The sequence below is a fragment of the Saccopteryx bilineata genome, chromosome 3 (genome assembly GCF_036850765.1).
Source record: "Saccopteryx bilineata isolate mSacBil1 chromosome 3, mSacBil1_pri_phased_curated, whole genome shotgun sequence".
Classification (NCBI taxonomy): domain Eukaryota; kingdom Metazoa; phylum Chordata; class Mammalia; order Chiroptera; family Emballonuridae; genus Saccopteryx; species Saccopteryx bilineata.
The window spans coordinates 92,708,989-92,717,030 of NC_089492.1; positions in this window are offsets into that span (position 1 = coordinate 92,708,989).

The window sequence follows — 8,042 nt, forward strand, 5'->3', positions numbered from 1 at the left end:
ACAAGAACCTACAACCAAGATTACTTTATCCAGCAAGGCTATCATTTAAAATTGAAGGAGAATTTAAAAAGTTTTCCAGACTAAAAAAAAAACTCAAGGAATTCATTACAACCAAACCAATGCTGCAGGAAATGTTAAGGGGCATGGTGTAAACAGATCAAAATGGGAAAAGAATATAGCAAAAGAAGAATACAGCTTTAAAGAATAAAATGGCAATAAACAACTACATATCAATAATAACCTTAAATGTAAATGAATTAAGTGATCCAATCAAAATACATAGGGTAGCTGCATGGATAAGAAAACAGGACCTGTACATATGCTGTCTACAAGAGCCACACCTTACAACAAAAGATGCACATATGCTGAAGGTAAAAGGATGGAAAAAATATTTCATGCAAATGGAAATGAAAAAAAAGCTGGGGTAGCAATACTTATATCAGACAAAATGGACTTTAAAACAAAGAATATAGTAAGAGATAAAGAAGGCCACTACATAATGATAAAGGGAGCAATCTAACAGGAAGATATAACTATTATAAATATCTATGCACCTAATATAGGAGCACCTAAATATATAAGGCAGACTTTGAAGGATTTAAAGGGCAAGATCAACAGCAATACTATAATAGTAGGGGATTTCAATATCCCACAAACATTAATGGATAGATCCTCAAAAAGGAAATTAACAAAGAAACAGACTTAAAGGACACACTAGATAAACTCGATATAATAGATATATTCAGAACCTTTCACCCTAAAGCAGAATATACATTCTTTTCAAGTGCTCATGTTACATCCTCTAGGATAGGCCACATGTTAGGGCACAAAAGTGGTCTCAACAAATTTAAGAAGATTGAAATCATATCAAGCCCTTTCTCTGATCACAATGGCATGAAACTAGAAATCAACCACAAGAGAAAAGCTCAAAAATTTTCAAACACATGAAAACTAAATAGCAGGTTGTTAAATAATGAATGGATTAAGAATGAGATCAAAGAAGAAATTAAAAAATTCCTAGAAACGAATGATAATGAGCATACAACAACTCAAAATTTATGGGACACAGCAAAAGCAGTAATGAGAGGGAGGTTTATAGCACTACTGGCACACTTTAAGAAGCTAGAAAAAGCTCAAATAAACAACTTAAGCCTACATCTAAAAGAACTAGAAAAAGAACAACAAGTAAAGCCCAAACGTAGTAGAAGGAAGGAAATAATAAAGATCAGAGCAGAAATAAATGACATAGAGACTAAAGAAAGAATACAGAAGATCAATGAAACTAGGACCTGGTTCTTTGAAAAAGTAAACAAGATTGATGAACCTTTAACTAGACTCAACAAGAAAAAGAGAGAGAGGACTCAAATAAATAAAATTAGAAATGAGAGTGAACAAATAACAACTGACACAACAGAAATACAAAATATTGTAAGAAAATACTATGAAGAACTGCATGCCAAAAAACTAGACAACCTAAATGAAATGGACAAATTCCTTGAAACATACAATCTTCCAAAAATCAATCTGGAAGAATCAGGAAACCTAAACAGACCGATTACACCAAATGAGATCGAAACAGTTATCATAAAACTCCCAACAATAAAAAGCCCTGGGCCAGATGGCTTCACAAATGAATTCTACCAAAAATTCAAAAAAGAACTAATTTCTATTCTTCTCAAGCTATTTCAAAAAATTCAAGAGAAAGGAAGACTTCCAAACTTCTTTTATGAGGCAAGCATAATTCTGATTCCAAAACCAGGCAAAGACAACACAAAGAAAGAAAATTATAGGCCAATATCCCTGATGAATATAGATGCTAAAATCCTCAACAAAATATTAGCAAACTGGATCCAATAATATATGGAAAAAAGCATACACCATGATCAAGTGGGATTTATTCTTGGGAGGCAAGGCTGGTACAATATTCGCAAATCAATCAATGTGATTCATCACATAAACAAAAGGAAGAACAAAAACCACATGATAATTTCAATAGATGCAGAAAAAGCATTTGATAAATTCCAGAACCCATTCATGATCAAAACTCTCAACAAAGTAGGAATACAGGGAACATACCTCAACATGATAATGGCCATCTATGACAAACCCACAGCCAACATCATACTCAATGGGTAAAAATTTAAAAAAATCCCCTTAAGATCAGGAACAAGACAGGGGTGCCCCCTTTCACCATTCTTATTCAACATAGTCCTGGAAGTCCTAGCTACAGCAATCAGACAAGAAGAAGAAATAAAAGGCATTCAAGTTGGAAAAGAAGAAGTAAAGGTATCATTATTTGCAGATGATACGATACTGTATATAGAAAACCCTAAAGTCTCAGTCAAAAAACTACTGGACCTGATAAATGAATTCAGCAAAGTGGCAGGATATAATATTAATACTCAGAAATCAGAGGCATTTTTATACAACAACAATGAACAGTCAGAAAGAGAAATTAAGGAAACAATTCCCTTCACTATTACAACCAAAAAAATAAAGAGCATACAACAACTCATTTTGTTGAGTACATTTAACCAAGGAGACTAAAGACTTATACTCAGAAAATTATAAAACATTGATAAAAGAAATCAAGGAAGATACAAACAAGTGGAAGCATATACCGTGCTCATGGTTAGGAAAAATAAACATCATTAAAATGTCTATATTACCCAAAGCAATCTATAAATTCAATGCAATACCAATTAAAATACCAATGATATACTTTAAAGATATAGATCACATATTCCAAAAATTTATATGGAACCAAAAGAGAACACAAATAGCCTCAGCAATCTAAAAAAAATAAAATAAAAGGGGAGGTATCACACTTCTTGATATCAAGCCATTGTACTCAAAACAACCTGGTACTGGCATAAGAACAGGCATATAGATCAATGGAACAGAACAGAGAACCCAGAAATAAACCCAAAGCTCTATGGACAACTGATATTTGACAAAGGAGGTAAGAGCATATAATGGAGTAAAGACAGCCTCTTCAACAAATGGTGTTGGGAAAATTGGACGGCAACCTGCAAAAAAATGAAACTAGACCACCAACTTATACCACTCACAAAAATAAACTCAAAATGTATAAAAGACTTAAATGTAAGGCATGCAACCATAAGCATCTTAGAAGAAAACATAGGCAGTAAGCTCTCCAACATCTCTTGCAGCGATATATTTGCTGATTTATCTCCGCAGGCAAGGGAAATAAAAGACAGGATAAACAAATGAGATTATATTAAACTAAAAAGCTTTTGTACAGCCAAAGACATTAAGAACAGAATAAAAAGACAAACTACACAACAGGAGAACATATTTGACAATACGTCTGATAAGGGGTTAATAACCAAAATTTATAAAGAACTTGTAAATCTCAACACCCAAAAGACAACAGTCCAATCAAAAAATGGGCACAAGAAATGAAAAGACACTTCTCCAAAAAGGACATACAGATGGGCAAGAGGCATATGAAAAAATGCTCAACATCACTAATCATTAGAGAAATGCAAATTAAAACCACAATGAGATATCATCTCATACCTATCAGAATGGTGCTCATCAACAAAACAAGACAGAATAAGTGCTGGCGAGGATGTGGAGAAAAGAAAACCGTCTTACACTGCTGGTGGGAACGCAGACTGGTGCAGCCTCTGTGGAAAACAGTATGGAGATTCCTCAAAAAATTGAAAATCGAACTGCCTTTTGACCCAGCCGTCCCACTTTTAGGAAAATACCCCAAGGACACCATAGAATGGTTCCAGAAGGAGAAATGCACCCCCATGTTTATAGCAGCATTGTTCACAATAGCAAAGATCTGGAAACAGCCCAAGTGTCCATCAGAGGACAAATTGATTAAAAAGCTTTGGTATATATATACTATGGAATACTACTCAGTCATAAGGAATGATGACATCAGATCATTTACAATAACATGGATGGACTTTGATAACATTATACGGAGTGAAATAAGTGAATCAGAAAAAACTAAGAAGTATATGAACCCATACATAGATGAAACATAAAAATGAGACTCAGAGACATGGACAAGAATGTGATGGTAACAGAGGGTGGGGTGGAGGGGTGGGGAGGGGGCGAGGAAGGAAAGGGAGGGGGTAGGGTGAGGGGAGGGGCACAAAGAAAACCAGATAGAAGGTGACAGATAACAATTTGACTTTGGGTGAGGGGTATGCAGCATAATCAAATGTCAAAATAAACTGGAGATGTTTTCTCAGAACATATGTACCCTGATTTATCAATGTAATTGCATTAAATTTAATAAAAATAAGATTAAAAAAAAGAATAGTATAGGGAAATAAATTGGCTATATCCATACACTGTAATGCTGTATACAGTCATTCTGTGCATCTTTCATAGACTAGAGCCGTGATGGTGAACCTTTTTATAAAACTGCCCACTTTTGCAGTGCTGGTCAACCTGGTCTCTCCTGCCCACTGGTGGGCCTTTCAGCTTTCATGGTGGGTGGGTGGTAGTGGAGCAACCAAATGGCACAGAAATTGGCCTGCCTTGAAAGCTGGACTGCCCACTAGTGGGTGGGAGGGACCAGGTTGACCAGCACTGCAAAAGTGGGCAGTTTTTATAAAAAGGTTCACCATCACAAGACTAGAGAATGTCCTACTTGGCTGAATATAAATGACCAATGGCTTGATCACTTTTTAATGTATTCTGTAGCCGTATTAAATTTTGTCTAGAATAAATAGAAAATTCAGTCATTTAAAATATTAATTTATTAAATATTTGTGGAAAACCGTATTTTAGGCACAAAATGACTGAAAATGTCAAGTGAAATGTATAGTTTATTGAAAGAGAACTATTAATGAAAATCCAGACAAATAAATGTTAAATTATTACTGGATTGCGCAGCACATAGACCTAAGAGAATACTTAACAGGGAAGCAGTACAGTTAGAATTGAGAAAAATCTTTGTTGAAAAAGTCATTATGGGGCTGAGGTCTCAGAAGAGTGGAACCTCACCAAAGGCAGTGGGTTGAAGGGAAAAGTGTTTCAAGGAGCGTCCCTTGGTACATTTGTGAAACTCAAATTCTGATGTAACTAAAACAGAGCAAAAATGGCCTATATATTCTGAATTGAAGGTCTGAAAATCAATAGACATCTAAATATTCAGGGCTTTATGACCCATATGAGAGATTTTGTTCAGGGCCTTATCAGCCTCTTGAGAGATTCTAATTTTTTCCCTCTAAGAGAAATAAAGGCCCATTGAGAAAGAGTGACATGTTCTCATTTGCATATTAAAATGAACTCTGACACACCAAAACATTTTTTTCCTATAATTACTAGGCAAAGCTCCAGACATTGGACAGAGTGAATTGCTACCATCTTTGAAACCAGTCTAGTTCCTCAAACACCCTCTGCAGGTGTCCTCTCTAACTTCTCCTTTCCAAAGATGTACTTAATATATTCAAAATACATCAGCCAAAACACTTTTGCAAAGTCACAACTTTTATTATACCAATCCACAAGAAAAACAAACAATATCTAGCTTTTAATTGACAAGGAAATAAGTGCAAACTTATAGATCTAGGTTTACCCACAGTGCCCCGTCCACATCTTATACTTAATCTTCCTCTACTCTCTCATTTGTTTATCACCAGTAGGTTACATGTTATACACATTCCTGAACACAGCCCATACGTTTTCACATCTTCCACAGGAATCTCTTGCTTATTGTTTATTTTTTGAAGTACTATTCATGATCAAGTTCCTTCTCAAATGCCACACTACTTATAAAACATTTCTGACCCATACCCTACCTAATAAAACTATAATTGCTTACTCTTGTGAATTTCCAAGTTGTTTCTCTCCCAGAGCATTTATATTTTGCTCTGTAATATCACTTCTTATTCATTTTCTATATTTTTTCCACAGGGAACAATTAGCATCTTAGTTCTCTAGGTGCTTGCTAAAATGTCAGGCATAATACTTCAAGAAAAATACTTTTCAAGTGTTTAAAAGACATTTGCATAAGGGAAACTAATTAGGGATTTGGACATTTTGCTTTTTGTTCTTCTCCATATGCATTTCCAGTGATAAAATCTAGAATACACTCAAAGAATTAATGTGGGGGAAAAAATGAAAGTGTTTTCAAAACTACATTTAAAACTAGGTATATGACAAAGTTCTTAGTGCTCTTTCAAATCTTGCTTATCCGAGAACAAAGTATACACATACCTTCAAATCCTTTTGAAATCACTGATGCACACTTTTACTGCCTGAGGATGTCATGTTAATATTAAGAAAAAGAATCGGCAAATCCTAACTTAAAAGTATATGTGAGGTCATCACAAGGTTACAAAATGCTGAAGGCTCACACTTATACATTCAGAACCCATTTAAAGCGGAACTTCATAATATTCAATACAGAAAATTTTCAGTGCTCAAGCCTCATAAAAAATTCTTTGGTGGAATTGTTGCTAATGTGAAATACATCCTTTCCTTAGGAATGATAATGTAATGACAATGATCTACCCCCAAAATGTTACTTGCATGCATGTCTAATCAGAGCTTAAATTTTCATTTCTTGATTTGTTTCTCAATAACCAAATTATTATACTCCTTCTATGTTCAAAGTAATATATATAAACTTAATATTAATTAACATATTAATATGTCATATATTGCCTTAAACATAGTAGGAGAAATATATATATATATTTTTATATATATAATCAAATTTATCCAGGTAAATGGTTAAAAGAAGGTTGTGAAGTGGCTATATGATGGGGCCGATTGAAACTCTCATCATATGCTTAAACAATCATTTAAAGAAACTGAAAAGTACAAAGATTAGTAATAATTAAATAACTAAACTGCTATTTCATTTAACAAAGCAAAGTAATCAGAGATTTTACCTTATCCCATCTTAAGGATCAACTAGGATCACCCGGGCAGTATCTCAGGTTGTTGGATAGTAATCCAAGTAGAAAGAAGAATTTCTTTCATTTTTATGTTTAATGATCTTTTAAGATCTAAATGTAAAAATTACAGTATAAAAAGTATCTGCTGAACTGAGATAGTCTTAGCTCTCATTGTACTATTTTACCCATATGCAGCTACTCTATTTCCATCCCATCATTCGTCTTCCCTCATCTTCCATGCACATTCATTGTGCAACCACTCCTTCATGGCAAAATGCATCAAGATCAGAGATTTTACATAAATAAATGATACCATGATAGAAATGTAGCATAAGTGACATTCACAAGGGTGACGCGCTCATGCTAGAGCTGTAAGCTTTGAAAGTAGTTGCCTTCAGGGTTCTTGATTATCTCAAACTGTAATGCTGCACAGTTACAATGAGGAAGTGGCATATTTAAGAAGTGCGAAAGATTTATTTTTGAAAATAACAGAAGGAAGAATTGTGGGCTGCTGAACGATCATATAGAAAAAAAAATTCATCCCACTCCTTTTGCTATTATATTGTTTGAGAAGTTGCTGTAAATCTTCACTTTGGCTACCATACTATTTTATTTGACTATAACTATCACCACTTTTACTACAGAATGCTTTATGGGGTACTTTAACCCTCAGCCCTTTTGCTAAGCTCTTGTACTGATATTATAGGATCTATCAAGCATTTTAACTTGGTTATTCTTTGCTTTCAAACCATGATGAGAAACCATTATCATGTCTCTCAAAAAGAATATTTGGCAACCACATCCCAAGAAGAATCTTTATTTTAATCATATTTTAGAATATCTCTCCCTATTCTATCATAACGGAATTTTCTGTGAGAATTAAATGACCAAAAAGAAGGTAAGAAATTCCCATTTGCAAAGGGCCCCTCTTCTCCTTCTACTGTACCAGCACTGATTAAAAAGCAGGTGGCATGAATGACCATTTCCTGCTGCTTATGGGCTGATTGAGCATTTATACCTCACAAAAGTCAGAGAGGGGTATAGAACAGAAGTGCTCTCCACTAATACTCACTATCTTTACTTCTTTGGCTCAATTTAGGCTCTTCCCTGAATACCAGGGAGAAAGTTTCCAGATAATTTTCTTAC